Source organism: Lepus europaeus, chromosome 3 (genome assembly GCF_033115175.1).
Source record: "Lepus europaeus isolate LE1 chromosome 3, mLepTim1.pri, whole genome shotgun sequence".
In the NCBI taxonomy this organism is placed as follows: domain Eukaryota; kingdom Metazoa; phylum Chordata; class Mammalia; order Lagomorpha; family Leporidae; genus Lepus; species Lepus europaeus.
Genome location: NC_084829.1, coordinates 143,509,910 through 143,529,716, shown reverse-complemented (window position 1 = coordinate 143,529,716; position 19,807 = coordinate 143,509,910). Strand labels below are relative to the sequence as shown.

Below are 19,807 nucleotides of genomic sequence, written 5' to 3'. Positions count from 1 at the left end.
TGCAACACATGTGCAAGATATGGATTGAATTCCAGGCTCCTGGCTTTGGCCTGGCCCAATTGTGGCTAATATGGCATTTGGAGAGTGATCCAGCATGTATGAAATCTCTATCTCTTTGCCTTTCAAATAAAATTAAAAAAAAAAAAAAGAAGAAGAAGAAACCAAAACAAGAGGGTCTTGTGTTGTGGCACAGTGGGTGGGCCACTGGAATGCTGTAATCCCACAGGGGCTCCCATTTGAGTCCTGGCTGCTCCACTTCTGATCCAGCTCCTTGCTAATGCATCTGGAAGGCAGCAGAAGATGGCCCAAGTGCTTGGGTCCCTGCCACCCATGTGGGAGACCCTGTTGGAGTTCCAGACTCTTGACTTTGACCTGGCCCAGCCCCAGCCATTGTGGTTATTTGGGGAGTGAACCAGCATATGGAAGGGTCAATTCTCTTTCTCTCCTCTCTCTCTCTCTCTCTCTCTCTCCCCTTCCCACCTCCCCATCTCTCCTTCTCTCTAATTCTGACTTTCAAATAAACAAATCTTAACAAAATAAAAAAAAATGAAAAGCAGAAGCCATATATATATATATTTATATTTTCTGTATTTGTGGAACTCAGTTTACTGTGTTAGATTGTGAGAGTGTGCCCAAATGAATAGGAAGAGAGGATGGATGTGCACATGACTCTCAGCCACAGTGAAAACAACTGAGAAAGGAGCCCTAGGAGAAGGGGTTAAGGGTTTTTGAGGGAGAAGACATGAATTTCTACCAAAGAGCCTTGAGAAAGCTTGTGGAAGGGACTGAAGTTTTTTCACAGTTGTCAGCAGGGTTTAAGAACTGTGTGCAGATAACAGAGGTTGTGTCTGTTGGAATCTGTGGCTGTATTTCCTGAGCAACACCAGAGCAGTGCTCTCTGATCACAGTCTCTAATGCTGGGCATGTCCTTTATCTGCACTGGATAGCATGGTAGCCACTAACCACATGTGGCTTTGGGGCACTTGAAATGTGGCTAGTGCAACCAAGGAACTAGATTTTAAATTTTATTTAATGTTAATTTTAAATCTAAAGAGACACATGTGACTAGTAGCTACCATATTGGGCAGCACAGCCAGTGGAAACATGGATATGACTAACCCAGTATAGTGATCTTAGATAAGTATATGGATCACAAGTTAGAGACTTTGATTGGCTTTTACTTTCTAATATAACTAGCCACAAGTGCTAGTCTTGAAGCATTGGTGAGAACACGAAAATGTGGTAATTCAGTAATGAAGAAAGGATGAGTGGTCTACTGATTAGTCAGTGACTCCCTCTCCACACAGCCCTTCATGCTTACACATATGTGCCTGGGTACATGCACACACACACAGAATATCTAGATGGGCACACGCACTTTTATCCTAGCTTTTTGAAATGAGGAGCGGGGAAACATGTTTTTGAATGTCTTACTGTTTTTAGGGACAGGCAGTGAATTAGGGATCCTTCTGCTGGGGACATGGCAGACTGGGCACAGGGTCCCTGAAGGGAAAGGATCAACCTGCCGTACTGTAAAAACTCTGCAAAAGTTCTCAGGTGGTTCTTTGTTACCTCCTCTATAAATTGGGGATAGCAATCCCTCCATCTGCCTACAAAAATATTTGTAAACACTTCTTTTTAGAGTGGTTTTTCCAAAACAATGTCTCAGCTTTTTTTTTTTTTTTTTTTTTTTTTTTTTTTTTTTTTTTTTTGACAGAGTGGACAGTGAGAGAGAGGGAGAAAGATCTTCCTTTACCGTTGGGTCACCCTCCAGTGGCCGCTGTGGCCGGCATGCTGTGCTGATCTGAAGCCAGTAACCAGGTACTTCTCCTGGTCTCCCATGCGAGTGCAGGGCCCAAAGACTTGGGCCATTCTCCACTGCACTCCCGGGCCACAGCAGAGAGCTGGACTGGGAGAGGGGCAACCGGAACAGAATCTGGCGCCCCTACCAGGACTAGAACCCGGGGTGCCGGTGCCACAGGCGGAGGATTAGCCTATTGAGCCGCGGCGCCAGCTCAGCTTTTTTATAAGCTGGAAAGCCATTTCCCTTTCCCTGTATGTCGACTGTGGTCCCGAGAGATGTGATTATACATGTTTTCTGTTTGATCTTCAGTGTCCGCCAGCAATCTTCACACTTCTTCAGAGGCCCACTTGAAACTCTCTCCTTTTAAATTCTGCCCAGACTTGCTTTGAGAGTCTTCCCTCCCAAGTCCCAGCTGTATTCTGTTCTATTCTGTTCAGTGCTTGTCCCTGCTTCTCTGTACCCATTGTACACAGACTGCCCCTAATATGGCTTTTGTATTCTCTACCTTAAGTCTTTTTCTTATGTCTGTGCTTTGTGTTCCCAGTTAGAATGAAAACTCCCTGGAAAGTGGTGGCTTTTAAACTTTACTTTTTTGAACTTTTTAAACCTAGTTTTTTTTCTAGTGCTTTGTGGAGAAGTGGCTCTGTAAATGTTGCAGGCTGATAGTGAAACGTAGGGCTTGGGCTTTAGGGATCACAATGGTATCTTTAACACACAGTAGGTTATTTCGATCAGTGATTTCAGGCTGTATCATGCACAATGATTTCCCAAGATACTTTAAAATGCATGTTCTCAGGTTCTATAATTACGATTCATTAGGTCTGAAATGGAGCATAGGAAATCAGAATTTTAAGAAGCAAGTAAGGTAATTCTGATGCAGGTGATCTGAGGACTGCTCTTTGAATGACAGTGGTCCATACATGAAGATACCATTTCTTTTGTTTGTTTTTAAGATTTATTTATTTGAAAGGCAGAATCAGAGAGAGAGGGAGTGAGAGAAAAAGAGAGGACACTTCCATCTGCTGCTTCACTCAGCAAATGGCCTCAATGGCTGGGGCTGGGCTCATAAGAAGCCAGGAGCCTGGAACTCCATCCAGGTCTCCCACATGAGTGTCAGGGGCCCAAGAAGTTGGGCTTTTTTTTTTTTTTTTCCGCTGCTTTCCCAAGCACATTAGCAGGGAGCTGGATTGGAAGTGGAGCAGCTGAGACTTGAACCAGCATCCATATGGAATGCTGGCACTGCAGGTGGCATCCCAATCTTCTGCACCATAGTGCTGGCCCCAATTCTAAGGGATCTACTTAGAGACTTTCCTGGCAGTAAGGACATTGCTTCTGCGTGGAAATGTAGGATTCTGTTTTTATTTTCATTTTAGAAATATAGGAGATGTATGAAATTTTGTTGGTAAGACATTTCTTTACATTATCTTCTTGAATGTGTGCTGGAGTTGGGTGGGTAACACGTCTCAAATCAGAAAGAAGAAATGGATAATCCATAACATTTCATCAGAGCACATTGACATGAAACATTCACTCAGAGCTTGTTTCTCCTTGTTTCAAGCTCTATTTTACTAGGCTTAATGACATGGTCACCTAGAACAGATGAGGAGCAGTGCATGGAAGGGGAATGAGGTCACTGGTAAAGGCTGGCACAAAGATGGCAGACATGGTAGCCGACAGCCTGCAAGAATGAAACAGACGAACTATAAATATCAGAAATGAGATATCAAAATATATAACAGAGTGCAGGCCAGTGGGGAAACTGAAGAGTGAGGGGATCAGCAAACATGTCCATCTCAGTGGCTTCTGAAGTGTTCCTGAGAACTACCCTGGTCTGGTAGTAGTGGCTGGGTGATGTTTCTACTCAGCCTCTGGGTTGCACAAGGGCTAAGACCCCACCTGTCCCATTTGATACTGCATCCCCAAGGCTTGATTTAGTGCTTGACTTCACTGAAGAAGCTCCACAAGGATCCGTGCTGATTGTTCTAATAAATTGAAGTACAGTTGCTGTTGTAATCTATGCATGATAATGACTCCGAGAAATTTCTCATGAAAAAGAGAGGCAGGGGGCCAGGCACTGTGGTTTAGCAGGTTAAGCTTCTCCCTGCAACACCAGCATCCCAATGGGCATTGGTTTGAGACCTGGCAGCTCCACTTCTGATCCAGGTCCCTGCTAACGCTCTTGGGAAAGCAGAGCCACGTGGGAGGCCCAGAAGAAGCTTCTGGCTTCAGATCAGCCCAGCTCTGGTTATTGCTGCCATTTGGGGAGTGAACCAGCTAATGGAAGATATTTCTCTCTGTCTCTCCTCCTCTCTCTGTAACTCTTTCAAAAATATATAGATATATATATAAAAGAAAAGGAGAGGTAGGTTTATTTTGCATTTTATATATATGTAATCTCAAAAATGTTTGGTAAGTGAAGATTTATTTGACAAGCTCCAGTTCTCTGCCCCTGAGCATTCTTGACCTCCTCCCTACTTTGTTCATATTTAAACTGTCCTAGAACACATGGGGTTTATTTTTCAGGTTATAAATGTCCATATAGGTAGTTATATAATAAATCTTTGGAATCATCAACGAGTATACGAATGCCACATAAACCCAGCATATTTTAAAGTCTTCAAAAATACTCAGATTTCTGTAGATAGATAAAGATATATATTTACCAATTTGAAGATGTCTCTTCCTATATAGGTAGTGTTGAACCATATTTTATTTGGCTAGTTATCATTTAATACATCATAATGATTTTCCTGGAGCACAGTCTATTAAAAATATATTACAACATGCATACTAATTAAGAAAATGCATATTATCTGTGAGGCAGACACATGGGCTCCATATAGTAATGCAAACCATATTTAGATACCCCTAAAATTATATACCTGCTCTCCAAGTGTTTCAGATTTGTGTTCTTTAAACTTGCCCTTTAGCAAACTTTAGTTAACTGAAAAAGGAATTTTTTCTTTTGGATATTGCATAAAATAGGTTAAATTTTTCTTGGTTGCTTTGTTTTAAAGCTATGTTTTAACTATATAGAACTTGGAATTTGTTTCTTAGGGAATAGTGTCTTATAGGAGAAAAGAAGAGGCGAAAGAAATCTTCCCATAGATACATATTTTGTATCAGGCAGAATTTTGAAATGGAGAAAAGTGTGTCTAAACACCGCTTTCAACTAAGTGAGTTGGTGTGAAGGTACCAAGCTACCAAAATTTAGCCCTCAGTCTCCAATTGCCGAATTCAATTCCATTCTAAACTACTTTTTCAAACTTCTTCAGTTCTTGAATTAGTTCTGCTTCCTTCTCCAATCGAGCATCCAGCCAACAATTATTCAAGTACTTGTGTTTTTGCCAATGGACTAGGAACTGTAAGAAGGCAAAGCTGAATCCTACATCATTTGCATTTTCAGGAAGTATACAATCTAGTATTGATAAAAGACACATGCATAACTAACTCATTATACTAGAAGACAGAATATGCAAAAGAGAGGCAGAAACCAAATGAGATCAAAAGTTCAGAGAAAAACATGTTGACCAATTGCAGGAAGCAGGCAAGGTTCAGTGGGCCTTGAGGCATGGGTAACATTTTGTGGAAGCAGAGATGGGGTTGGGAGATGGCATTTCCAGTGAAGTTAGTGTTATAAGTGAAAGTAAGACCACCACATAAGGCTGCTTAAGAGTTGGATAGTCCTAACCAATTGAGGATACCTTTCACAGAGACCATGATATAATCTGTGCCCTTGGAGTCCCTAGTGTGCATAGTGTCCCTGAGTAAAAGCCATGAGGCACTAAATATGCAGGCATGTGGTCAAAGAATCCTAAGTAATATAGCCTGGACTACTGGGTCCATTGTTATGGGTCCTGAATGATAGAGTAAAGTTGCTTTACCTCTTTCATTGGCTTTCATCGAACTAAAAGACCTTTAAACCCTCTCTACTTTTTTTTTTTTTTTTTTAAATGATTCCTCTAAATTCAGTTGGTAAGAAGGAGCTGAGGAAGATAATTTTGAGTAATGGAGTTGCTGTAAATTTCAGAAGATGAATGATTCATTATCAATAAGAGGGAGCTTCAAAAGCATCATGAAAAAATGAAATTTAAAGGCAATACAATTTTTCAAGGAACTTTTTGACGCCCTTTGTGTAAATGTATGTAAATGAAATGTATTGAGAAATTGTTAAACTTTAGATGTGTTTAAAATGGTTCTTCTTCTTTAAGTCCATCAAGAAGAAGTTGGAGTGAAACATTAAGCTGAAGATGTAAGGTGGCCCACCCTCACCCTGATACCACCTTAATCACATGAGGACTTTATGTCTTTAATCTCTCATTTGGCATCGTTATTAATTAAGTTTTGTTAAATCTTCACCTTCCAACTTTGTCTCACCATTTGTAGCTTGCTTGTCTCTGTTCTTGACATGCTCTCTACCTGTGCTTTACAAGTAGACTTTTTTGGATTGATCCCAGGCTTGGGCTGTGTCCTGTGCACTGTCCAGGATGTAGCCTGTTGATCACAGCTGTTTGTTTCTGGGTCTTGGTTCTATTTTTAAACTCGAACTCCCTGAATCAGGAGCCCAAGAAGGAAGCCAGTTAACAGACTGTTGGCGTAGGGTAGGGGTGAAAATGGAAATTCATTTAGTCATTCATCAGATGTTTATTGAGAACTACTGAGGGTAGCACTGGCTTTGTGTGGTTTTCCTGTTCACCTGTGTTTATTACTTCGACCCGTTCTCCCCGCAAGTTCTCCAAAAAGATTAAGATTTCTTCACAACAACTGGGTATCTCTGGAGCAACAACGAGACCTCGGATAGAGTTAGAAGGTGGCAACCTAGGGACAGCAGCAGCTGGCTTTACTTTTGGCTGTCATCAGGTATTTGTAAGTTGAGAACTGCCTGTATTCAAACAACATGATTTGGTAGTGTGTATTGGATTCCCATAGAAAGAATGGATGTTTTACAATTAAAAGGATAAAAGTGAATATCTGCATGCTAGGTCTGAAACTCTGAAAACCTGGGCAAGGGTTTATGGCTCAAACAGTAGGATTATACTGTGACTCTTCCTGTAGAATTTAAGTCTTGTTTTGGTTATAGAGTTCTGGACACTGGTGATTTTCTTGTGGAACAGTAATTGTTTTATGCTAGTTACTGGTCAGTGTATTGGGGAAATTTCATTTTAGAGCTGACCAGATTACTTAATTCATTTGTTCTTGTCAAGTTTTTATCTTGCAAGCAATTAATATAAAGATGCACAACTAGTCTTTTGCCTTCTACAGTCAATCAAGTTGATTGATAATTTTTCCTTGTTTATTCTCTGGTATTTGTTCATATTTGCACATTCAAAATAGTTATAATCATGATACTGATATAATCCTTATTTTCAAAATCGTACTTTTGGAAACATTTCCATTTTGCTAATTTTCATATTCCAATTTAGTGGCTGTATAATTTTGATGTAATTCGTGCTCGTAATTTTCTTGGAATAACCTTATTTCTCAGTATTCAGATGTTTTTCCCTGTGGGGTCCTTTGTCAAAGGGTAGGAGTGTATATATTGTGCTTGGTCACTGTTTTCAGATAGCTTTCCATTTTTGTCATAACTATGCCAAAGTAAAACTTTTCACAGCATCCTTGTTTTAGCTTGCATTTTTAAAATAACTGGTGAGGTTTCTTTATTAATTGCATTTCTTCTCCTGAATTGACTTGTCTTCTTTTCTATTTTTATTTCCTAGTTATTTCTGAAAAATAAGTGTCTGTGGTATCTTTATTCTTATTAATTCTAATGACTTAAAATTGTTGTTTATTAATGTGATTTTTGTTTTGTTATTTTATAAGTTTAACAATTTAAGCTTAGGCTTACTTCATTTATCTGTTTCTGACTAGTTTTTTTATGAATGTTTTCAAAGTCATTTTTATGAAGAATGGGATGGAAGAGGGAGTGGGAGATGGAATGGTTGCGGGTGCGAGGGAGGTTATGGGGGGAAAAGCCGCTATAATTCAAAAGTTGTACTTTGGAAATTTGTATTCATTAAATAAAAGTTAAAAAAAAAAAGTCATTTTTAAGTTGCAGTCATGAAGCTGGTGTGGTTCTCTATCATTATTTATGTTGCGTCTCAGTAATCTGACAACTGGAGTGGATTCTTATGGATGTAGACTCCCTAGCATAATGGAATGGACATGCTAGAGGAGAATTAATCATCAGTATTCACAGTAATATTTAGAAGATTTAGTAAATCATAATATTCAAAGATTAAATGTAGATTTATAGATTGAGTGTTTAGGAATTACTTTCAATAACTTCTGAATACAATACTGGTAAATTAAGAAACATCTCTAACCTCAAATTTTAACAACTAAAATAATGACATTTACATAGCACTTTAAAAACACTGCGTATTTGGAAATTAATTTATCCATGTATTTTTGGTAACTACTTTCCAGTGTCTTGATTTAAAGAGTTAAGTGATAATGGTTTTAAAAATGTGGTTTCAAATCACGGGTTATTTGCCAAAATTATTTTAGCAGATCCTCACTGATTATCTAAATTATGCCTTGTAGATGATTTGCTGCTTTTGAGGCCCAGATTCTATTAGATTAGTGGGAGGTACTTTTGGAATGTGTAATGTGTTTCAACGTTTTCTTTTTCTTTGGCTTAATCAATCTTATAATTATTTTTAAATAACTTAAATTAGCTGATAAATATTTAGTTTAGGTAGTTGAGTGGTGTTCCTCTTAATTCTCTTTATAGAGGAGAGTTCAGTGTATCTTCTAGCATTTTATACAGAGGAGAGGAAATTTAAAAAGATAATGGAAGATTGTTTCCCCTTCAGTGATCTGAGAATATAAATTGAAAGATTAAACATATTATAAAATAAATGGGCAAACATAATCATTAAAATAATTATTAAGAAAATATAATTAAGTTGATTTTAATAAATCATAAAGTGAGAAAGGAGTATGCTTTTTTGTGTACCTGTGACACATCAGCCTATTGTTATCCCAGGTCAGTAGATATGAATAAATACCACATTTTGCTCATGGCTAGTCAGCTAATAAATAATAGAAGGGGGAGGGGAGCAAGATGTCATATTGAACAGATACAATTAGAGAAGCCAGTAATGAATTTGGAAACAGATGAAACTAATGGATAGTAAACTACTCACACAGTATTATAGATTATGGTTTTTATGTATAAATATTTCAGTTTTTGTAGAGGTGGTTCTTTTATCTTTTGAGGGGTAAGAAAGGACAATTTATCTCTTTCTTGGAATGTGAGGTCAGTTTCATTGGGTTGCCTTAGGTTTCATTCAGAAAAGGGAATGAATAATATCCAAAGTGAGTTATGATTTAGGCCTCAGCACATGGATAGGAAATTTATCAGCTGCACATGTGTGCTAATGTCTGGAATACAATACTACATTCATCTCTGAATCTGCATCTCCTGTATTTTCTTGTAGGCTTTATTTTGTTTTTTCAAGTATGACATTGTGTTGTTTAACTTGAACAACAAATTTACAGGGGAATATCTAACACCTCATTAAGGTACATGTGACACTGTAACCGTTTTACTCTAATATTGTTTTCAAACTCTTGATTACTAAGTTTGCCAGAAATGGTTTCTAAAGAGAACTTCATAAAGTGGATGGATCAATCTTCTGTAGGGGTGATTAGTATAATAAATGGAGAATAAACGTGGAATGTGTGCACTCGAATTCATCTATCTAGTTTCCTATTTCTTGATGTGGAGTTTTTTGTTAAATCCTTGTTAAAATTCAGACAAGGCAAATTGAGTTTCTAAGTCTAAAATGTGTTAAAAGCTGAAGTTTTATATTGATAGTAAGTTTTGCATTTAGTCTGAAGTAGAAAAGCTTGCTATGTCTTGCTCAGTTCTGGTCTGTGTATTCATTCTGCAACCCCATGCTGGCATTCTCTCTCCTTGTGTGGAGAGAATGATCACTGTCAGAATGCTTTACACGGAAGTAGTCTTTGGAGCTACACTGAGTAGAAAATTGCTACTGAGGTGTGCTTCATTTTTCGGTGTTTGTATTTTGCTGTGGCACAATCATTGACAATAATACAAGAGATATGTAAAACAGATGAGAAATACGAGTATTGGGGAATCTAAGAAGGCATGGTCGGTCATCTTTTGTTGTGTTTCATTAAGCTTTAATGTGAGTCATTAGAACCTGTGTGTGAATTAATGAGAACCACTGGAGTGCTGAGGATTCAGAGTCCATAAAACTAAAGTCTCTTCCTCTGTGTGAGAGAAGCACCATGTATTAGGTCAGAATTTCTTGAACTTACTCTTGACAAGAACACTCTTGAGCCTGTGAATGATGATTGTTTTTGTTGTTACTAAGTGATGCCAGTGACGGGAAATAGTGGTTTCAAGTATATATTCAATCAACAACAATGGCAGACCTGTTGAACATGTTGTTTTCTAGCCTGGAAAATTGTATTTTCACATTGTTGTTTGAAGTATCTTCAGTGTAAAATCACAGCATTTGTAGGGATTTAGTGCTTATGGTTTAGTGAGCCCAGAGTCATAAGTTCTGTGTCTGGTTATTGCTGATTGTATGGTAGTAATTCTACAAGTTATTTATAATAAAGGGGAGAACACTGGAGAAAAATCTGTCTGTTTATAGCTCCTACTTTTACAATAAGGGAACACTGTTGGGAGCTCTAGAGTAGTTTCAGTAGTTCAGTAGTTGAGATATTCCACCTTCTCCATCCCCCAACATCCTGTTTCATCACAAATATTTATCATTTTATTCATCGGTTCTCCACCCACCTTGTGGGCTGTTGTGGTTGCTGTCACCCAGCCAAGAGGCTGGGGAATGCCTGTCCACAAGCAGCACAGGGTGTCTGGCCGGGGTGCTCAGGAGGTCCTGAGTGTTGTGGCGTTGAAACAGAGAGTAAACCTGTTCGCATAGCTGCCAGATTCATCAGCAGCAGGCATGCTGATGCTAGTCATAATGAAAATACACAGTCTGTGGTAAGAAAAACTGAAATGTACAGGATTTTGAAGATAGATTCTGAGGTGGTCTGGAAATGTCAAAAAAAAAAAGAAGAAAAATTACTATCTAAAGAAAATTATTGTTTAAAGAAGCCCATTTATTTAAGTGATTGATTGGTAGTTTTCAAGAAGTTTGCTTTGTCTGAGAACTTAATATAATAATAGTTAACTGCTCACTTAAAGTATTTGATGAAATACAAAATACAGTGTGATATATGAAGAATAGTAGCACGACAAAGTATACTGTGGCATACTCTACTTGTTGTAGATGGGATGGACATCTTTTAAAAGTACTGGCTATAAATTTTGTAGGCTGGGGTTATGAGTTTGGGGGACAGAAAACCACATAGGTGAGGTACCTGTGTTGCTGCATTCTTTTGGGGGACATATCACACTAACATGTTTGGTAGTGTTATCCTTGATAGCTTGGGTATGATAGAATCTGCTAGGTTTTTCCACTGGAAGTGCTACATTTCGCTTTCTGGATTCTATTCTTTGTAAGTCAGTCTCCACTTAAGGGGAGAAGAAGTTTGTTTTTATCTCTTGAAGGGAAGGGATGTCTACATTTGACTGATTGACTTTACTATGGACTCATGGGTATTTTATTCTTTGAGTGATCAGTGCGCTCAGTTAATTTTTCTTCCCATGATCTGTTTCTACATCTTTACATCTTATTGTGCTGAGTACAGTAGTATTAGGTTTTATTACCACCTGTTTGCTTCTCCCATTTCCCAAACAGATAGATTTAGTTTTGCAGTACTGGCTAACCTTAAGGTCATTTTCATAGACACATTTTGATGATGCACTGTGGGAGGAGAAATCATAACGCAAAACTTCTTGTCAGCAGATTGGCGAATTTACCTGAGAAATTGAAACTCAAGATTATGAGACTGTGTGACTAGGACCGAAAGCAGATTTCCAGGTAGGAAATCAACATTGTTTTCTTAAATTCCTTTGCACTTGATTTTGCAAAAGTCAAATAACTATTTTCATAGGAGACGAAAAATCCAAAAAGGAGGGACAGGATAGATATTGAGGTTTTATTAGGAAATCACTTTGTGTTCTTTATTAGATTCTTTTATTTGATTTCCAAACAAGGTTGTAACTCAGCTTTGAAATGAGATCCAAGAGGAACTATATCTATATTTGCAGAAGTATTCTAGATATGATTTTGATTCTTGAAGCCTATTTGAAAAGTAATCAGAATATGAATAATATTTAGATTTATCATGTCAGAGAAAACAGCTACTGGTTATGGGAGATTTTATGTGTTGTACAGAGTATTTATTAGGTATGCCTTAGTTTATATTTTATATCTCTCATAAACTCCCCTAGATGTGATAAGGTCACGTGCTGTCTGCTGGGAAGGGCAGGGGTGTGGGGAAGCTCACAGATCATAGTATGCCTCCATGTTTTGGCATACCGATTTCACAAAAACAAGAAGCAGTTTGCCAGCAGCTTCCATGGTGGTAATATTACAAGGAGGGAATTAAAAAATGCAGAGTGCACTCAGAACACGAAGACAAGCAACTGGAAGTCTGAAATGCCAGTGGAGTTAATATTATGCAGTGATTCTTACCTCTGCTATTAGAAGTATAAAAGCAGTGTGATCCTCCCCTGTAAACTGCAGAGGCTACAGCTCCATGGCAACTCGACCTATTCTGTCAGAGGGTGTGTATACACAAATGCATTCAAAGCACAGGGTTGGGAGTGAGTGGGGGGGGGGGGGGGGATGGGAGACAAAACCCAATCCTCCAAGTATTGCCCACGCATTTTTATGTGCGTTTTATAATAAGGCCTTTGTGCAAGGAGGCCTGATAGAAGTTCATGTCAGCTGCCCTCTGGTCTTTAACATGATCTAGCCCCCAACACCCACTCCCTCATGCTGTGGAAAGGAAGCAAGAACAGGCGATTCAAGAATGCTACTGGGAGAAAAATCTTCTCTCCCTCTCTTCTTGGAATGTCAACATAGTTATTGCTTTTCTGTGTCTCTGGCGGGTATTTGGCTGCTGCTTTTCACAGCCTCATGCCAGAAGAGCCGTTAAATTGTAGCCTTCACGTGCATGGTGAAAGCTGCAGTCTATATTCTCTGTGGGAAGGAGTGCTTTCTGTAGGTCTTCTGCTGTCCTGCTTTTTACAGAAGTACCTTATGGCCCCGGGGGGTGGCAAGTGATTGACGAATTAAATCTTCCTGCCCACGGTTTCCTGGTCTTTGGCTCAACCCTCAGACACCACGTTTCTTCCCTTAGTGTGCTTCAGCAATCCTGCCATCCTTTGCTTAGTTTCTTCAGTCTGAAGAGACAGCATCATTACTTGACTATTTTTTTGTGTATGTTCCTATGCTGCATCTTAGAAAAGATAGAACAGTCTGGAAAATGCTTACTTTTGCTGTGCTCCGATTTAGCTGATCCAAGAGAGGAAAAGAATGTTTTACTCTCTCCTGGTTAGCTCTGAAAATAACCTCTAGTAAGCCTTAGATCACTTTTTTTTTCCACCTAAAACTTGAGGTCCAACATCATTGGTTATCTCCACTGGGTTCAGGGGTTGGGATCCAAGTAATATCCTGTTCTGTGACCTTGTCCTTTCTCTCCTGAACTTAATCCCTGCCTCTAACACCATAGGTGGCTCTGGTGGTGCTGGGAGGAGATTATTGATGAGAGGCCTGGGAAGAGGGAGGATATTGTGTTCCTGAGAACACTTACACAGTAGCTAAATGTTTTCAGCTTACACCATGAGCTACACTCTTCTAGACCTCATAAATACTAATGAACTATTCTCCTCCCCCGTCCCCATTGTTTCTGCTTGGAACATTGTCCTTGCATTTACTCTTACAAATAAATGATCTGAAGCTAAAATTATCCATACACATATAATTGGTTTCATTGTATAATTCACTTGTTGAGGCATTTTTGACTTGCTATTGTATGTGGGCTTGAGCATGTGAAAAAGAACAAGCTTGTGTCTCCCCCTGAGGAGCTAATTGTCTAGTGAAGACTCTGGACTACATACATTGCAATGTATTGTGAAATGGGTTCCAGGAGAAGGATGCACCAAGCTTTTAGCTGTGACATGAAAGCAACGCAGCAACTTTGCCTGAGGGGCTTGGGAGAGGAGTGAATGCTTGGGCTGCAAGAGCAGCACAGGGAGAACATTCAGGAAGATAAAACCCTGGCATGCAAAGGCTTAGAGACATGGAAACAGCAAGGTGCTTCCCTGAGCAACAGTTCTTCCTGTGGCTGGATTACAGGGTTGGGGTAAGAGGAGTGGCATCACAAAGGGAGGATCTGGAGAACTTGGCAGCGGTCAGGTCGTAGAGGCTACACCATGCTGCTGTGTTTGAACTCTATCCTGTAGGTGTGAGGAGAGACATGCTTAGATTTGCATTTTGCAAAGATCTCTCAGGTGGCATCACAAGAATAAATTAGAGGAAACCAAGCCTGGATTAGGAAGACATGGTGTGCAGACAATTAGAGTAATCTTCAAAAGAAAAAAATAATAGCCTGAATTTATGCTACAATATTGAGATTAGTGTGCACAGGATAGATTGCCAAACTTGGGAAACGGTACTAAGTAACTGAGTCAGTTGAAGAGGTGGGGGAAAGGGAAGGCAATCCGCAGGACTGTAGCCTGGGACACACAGTGGGCAGTGATGAACTTACCTCAGCAGAGGAAGACTGGCAAGCCTTTGAGAAAAATAATGACCTATTATTCAGGTTTGTTCTATTTGTGGTCATGTGTGGTCTGTGGAAAGATCTCTGACTTTGGAATACGAAAGACCTGACTTTCAATTTTACTTCTCCAGCTTATTATCTGTGCATTCTTATGCAAGTTACTTAACTTCTGGGATCCTTGGTTTCCTGGTCTGTAACATGGGGGTAATACTTACTAACTTGCAGGCTGTTTGTGATAGTTAAAGAGATAATCTATGCCAAGCTCCTGACTCAAAGCCAATTTTCAAAGAAAGGGCAGATTATTATCATCACCGTTTTTGTAGGCAGAGATCAAGACTTGGAACCAAGTGGAGAGGCTGAAAACAGAATCAGAGTGAAGAGCTTGAAAGAGAACAGAGTGAGTCAGGGCTGAGGCCATATGCAATTCAGTCCTCCAGAATCCTCCCTTGGGAGCTGAGTTGTGAATGACTGCTTGCTGAATTAGGGAAGGAAACATGAAAAAGCCTTATCCCTGACCTCAAGGATCTCACAGTTGATAGAGTGAGATAGAAAAGGAAATCCAAAGTATATATAGCTAGATTTTTTTTTTAGGGTATAATGTAACATACCAGAGGGAGCATCAAAATGTTTGTGGAAAGTGATATTAAAAGTTAATGTTTTTTTTGCTTTGGTGCAAAAACTTTTTAAATCCATATATACAAGGGGTCTTTAAAAATGTGTACTATGAAAAAAACTATGCATGGATTTCAGTGTTTTTGCACCAAAATAATGTCTTTCAGTACCATCCTCCATGACCTTTTTGAGTAGTCTTGTATATACCGAACAGGACAATTTAGTGAGTTCTCACCAGCTGCACAGTAGATCAAAAGCCAAAACATGAGCAGTATTCCAAAGCACTTCTCTTGCCTTTTTCCAGTCACAAGGAAACCCTAACTTTTATTACCTATCTACTGCCCTAACTTTCAAAACCATATGCGTCTGTATTAGTTTTGCCTATTTTTGGTACTTTACATGCACTGAATCATGAGCTCTGCTTTCTTTTGTGTCTTTGTTCACACAGTGGAATGTCAGTGAGATTCACTCATGTTGTCTGTAATAGTCATTCATACACACTTCATTATATGAATGTATTGCAACTTACTCACTCTACCATTCATGGATTTGGGTTAATTTTTCATGTCCATTGGGTATAGCCTACGGTGGACATGCTGGCTTTTGTATGTTCAGTCAGCAGTTGCTGCCACCTCTATTTTTGAAGTATGTATGCCAACTGACATTGTTTCTGACAATGCATGAGGGCCCCAACAGCCCCTAACCTGCTGTGATGTTTTAATCTTGCTCATTTTGACCATTCTGGTAGTTGTGTAGTGGTATATATCACCTTGTAGCTTTAATTTTCATTTCTTTGATGGTTAGTGAGGTTGGGTTCCTTTTCATACAGTTTTTGACTATTGGAGACTTTTATAAAGGGCCTATTATAGCAGTTTGTCCACTCTGTTGGGATTTCTGTTTTTCTTGTAGCATCAGTATTAGAAGTGAGAATTATCATAGAGAACTGTTCTAGCACTACAGTTAGAGAACACCACCATCATGTTCCATGCCCCCACGAATCTTATCATTCTGACCACTCTATCAAGAATGCTTGGATGTGCATAGAAGAATGAGATGACAGATAGCAAGAGAAGTAGGGCTCAGAGAGCGTTTTTGTATTGATGTGACCCCATTTTTATGTGCTGACAAGGTGGTCTCACTGGAGAGGGAAAGCTAGATGATGACTGGACAGAGATCTGGAGCAACCAGAGAGATCTGAGCTCTAGAAAGGACTTACTGTGTTGGAAGGAGTGCTACTTAGTTTCTGAGTAGAAACTAGGCATTGAGGGAAATTTCGCTTGAAAAATGTGTGTGTGTGTGCGTGTGTGTGTGAAGGCAGATTCATTTATCTGGGAAAACTGGGTAATGTTGAGGAAAATGGGGACTGTTTGGAACTGCTTCTGGAGGAAGTGAGAGCAGAGCATTATGAAATGAGATGGCTCACCATCAGGGAGCTGGGAAGAAGGAGCTTTTTGTCTCCCTAGTTGGTGATTTTCCTCAGCCACTGAGTAGGTGATCAAGAAACAGAAAGAGTGAGGACCCAAAGTTGAGTGGTTTTTAGGATGGATATGAAGGCCAAGGTGGTGAATGAGTCTGGATGCTGGCAAGTGAAAGAATGAAGTGGTTTGGGGCCAGTGCTGCAGCATAGTAGGTTAGGCATCTACCTGCTGTGCCAGCATCCCATATGGACACCAGTTCGTGTCCTGGCTGCTCCTCTTTCGATCCAGCTCTCTGCTAATGGCCTGGGAAAGTAGTGGAAGATGGCCCAAGTGTTTGGGCCCCTGCACCCATGTGGGAAACCCAGAAGAAGCTCCTGGCTTTGGATTGGCCCAGCTCTGGCTGTTGCAGCCATTTGAGTGAACTAGAGGATGGAAGATCTCTCTTTTTGTCTCTGCCTCTCTCTGTTTGTAACTCTGCCTATCAAATGAATAGATAAATCTAAAAAAAAATAAGAATGAAGTGGTTCACAATGGAGTTTAGACTGAATGGTGCAAGAAGCCTGGAGGAAGAAGAGGAGGGGTAGAACGAAGAAGAGGAAAAGAACTGTTGGAATGAAGGAGCTGAGGAGGTCGATATTTGTGAGGTTGAAGAACAAGCAATATAGTGTGAAGCTATCAGGTTAGGTGAAGTGACAAGGTAGACCAACAGCCTGTCATATTGACCCAAATAATTAGAAATGTAAGTAAATAACCCCTCAAAATAGGTCACATTTTAAGTTTTAATTTTTCCCTATACTGTCAGTAAATAGTTTTTTTGTTGTTGTTGTTGCTGTTGGTAAATGAAGACTTCTGAAAAAGTTTTATTTGAGTGCTTTTTTTTTTTCTGATATTAAACATTACTTGGTTCAATAAAGTGGTTTTTGATAATGAGGATTAATGGTGGGACCCAAATGGTCAGGTTTTGCCCCAAAATAAAACACTGGAAATGAAAATGTTACCTCAGTAACCTCTGATGCAACAGAGATCCCTTAAAACAGCTACACTGGGGAATCCTTGTTTGACACATGCTCACTTCTCCAGTTGTGTTTCCTCATTGCTGTACATCTGAACAGAGACTTGAGAATTGTAAACTCTATGGCTTAAATTTAGTACATAGAGTGCCCCATACTATGTGAAACTCTCAGCTCAAGTCTAAAGAGTGAAGTTTACATTTTTATAAAACTAGCACATGCATATTGCCAAATGAAAAAGGCCTTAGTGGAAGATTTCTTGCAGAATGTAGAGAATTTACCTGGGTAACTTACTGAAAATTGTAGATTTGGGGGCCCAGCCTAGAGATAATGATGTAGGCTGTCCATGGCTTCACCTTCACAAACCTACTGTTAAGCTTCTAGTTTTGCAAGATTGCTAAGATACTGGGCACCACCCTATATCATTTGGCCAGGAAACAAAATAAATAGCCAGAAAGGAGAAATTGAATATAAAAACGATGAGAAAGATAAGTTTGAGGAAGACAAGAAAAGAAGTAAGAGCTTAAGTCCTGAAGAGAACTTTCTGTAGATTCCTTTGTTGTAAAAGATAAATTTCAGTGGATGTTAGATTGTATCATAAGTATTTTAAGATTATAATTGAAAAATATTGTGAAGTATATACAACTGCATAGAAAGAAATCAAAGATTGCTGAATTGGTTATGAATTCAAACTTAAAGAGTTAAAATAAAAATGTAGCTATAACTTCTTTTTCCAACAGCCTTTTAAATTGTAATGTGATGGATGTGCTACTTATGATGGATATTGGAGCAGGACTTTTGTAAATAGTTAAATTTTGGATTATTTTATTTTTCTTTGACTATCAAATCATGCCAGTGAATTATCAGGCAATGTTGATTTCCTAATACTGTAACCTAGTGTGGTTGTGAAGATTGAATGAAGTGTGTCTATTATGTAATCTGTGGGGGTGGTGTAGTACAACGGTTGTGAGCACATACTTTGGCCACTAGAGTCTCTGAGTTCAAAGTGTTGTTCTGTGAGTAACTAGTTCCCTACCCTTGGGCCAATTGTCTTGATTCAGTTTCCCATCTGTGAAATAAGAGTAATAAGAAATAAAGTAGTAGACATGAAGCACTTGGGACATTGTGGACACTCAATAAATGTTATACTAAAACATAACTTCTGTAGTCAAATCTCTGTTAAGAGTACCTAAAATTAGAGATGGACATTTGGTGCTACTGGAGTGACTGTGTTTGATCCTGGCTCTGTGGAAGCAGCAGATGATGGCTCAAGTACTTGGATCCCTGCCACCCACATGGAAGACCTAGATTGAAGTCCCGGCTCTTGGGTATTTGGACTCTCTTTCTCTCTCTTATAAAATATAAAAAATTAAAAGAAAAAGTACCTGAAGTGATTATTCAAACTGGATATATATATATATATATATATATATTCTTTTTTTAAACAAAAGATTTATTTATTTGAAAGGCAGAGTTACAACAGAGAGAGGAAGAGACAAAGAGAGAGGTCTTCCATCGTTGGTTCACACCCTAAATGGCACAACAGTCAAAGCTGGGCTGATCTGAAGCCAAGAGCCAGGATCTTCTTCCGGGTTTTCCACGTGGGTGTAGGGGCCCAATCACTTGGGCCATCTTCTACTACTTTCCCAGGCCATTAGCAGTGAGCTGGATGAGAAGTGGAGCAGCTGGATCTGCAAGTGGCACCCATATGAGATGCTGGTGCTTCACCTACTATGTCACAGTGCTGGATGCAACATATATATTATCTTATAAAGTTATAATTTTCTTGGGTTTTTTCAATTCAAATCATGGAACACTGACTCTTGACTGCAATAATTTAGCTATAAAATAATGAGTAAGGCATGGCCCTCACCACATTGAACACTTAACCTTTGGGAAATTATCCTGTTGACTTGGTTTCCTTGGGTAGATATTATACTATGTTGGGAAATAGTAGAGATATCAAATGAAACTATTTTTCAGCAAAAGTGAAAGATAGTGCATAAAAGATGGAAGGAGATGTTAATGATACCTTGATATATTTGATACATTTTTCAGCATAGCAGATTAAGCAAAAAGATGCTGGCATTTTTTTCCAGAGCTAGATAAGATAAAATGCATGGAACACGGATATCAAAAGACCAGGGTATGCAAATGATAGGTCTACTGTTTACTGAGTACGGGACTATAGGCAAATGACTTATTTGTGTCTCATTTCTTCACCTGAAAGATGCACAGAGCCACCAGCATGAGTTGTTAGAATGGACTAATGTTTGTGAGGATGCTTTGTG

The 19,807-nt window shown here is 39.1% G+C and overlaps 1 protein-coding gene across 4 annotated transcripts in view; it reads left to right on the top strand.

Annotated features, from left to right (window-relative positions):
- Positions 1-19,807, top strand: part of HIVEP2 (HIVEP zinc finger 2) — a 224,519-nt gene that overhangs the window by 34,409 nt on the left and 170,303 nt on the right. For 2 of the 4 annotated variants that reach the window (XM_062186855.1, XM_062186856.1), the window contains exon 2: positions 11,653-11,727. The exons of the other annotated variants lie outside the window; for them this stretch is intronic. The gene's annotated coding sequence lies outside the window, so the exon portion shown is untranslated. The remainder of the gene's footprint in view (positions 1-11,652; positions 11,728-19,807) is intronic. 4 annotated transcript variants of the gene reach the window in all.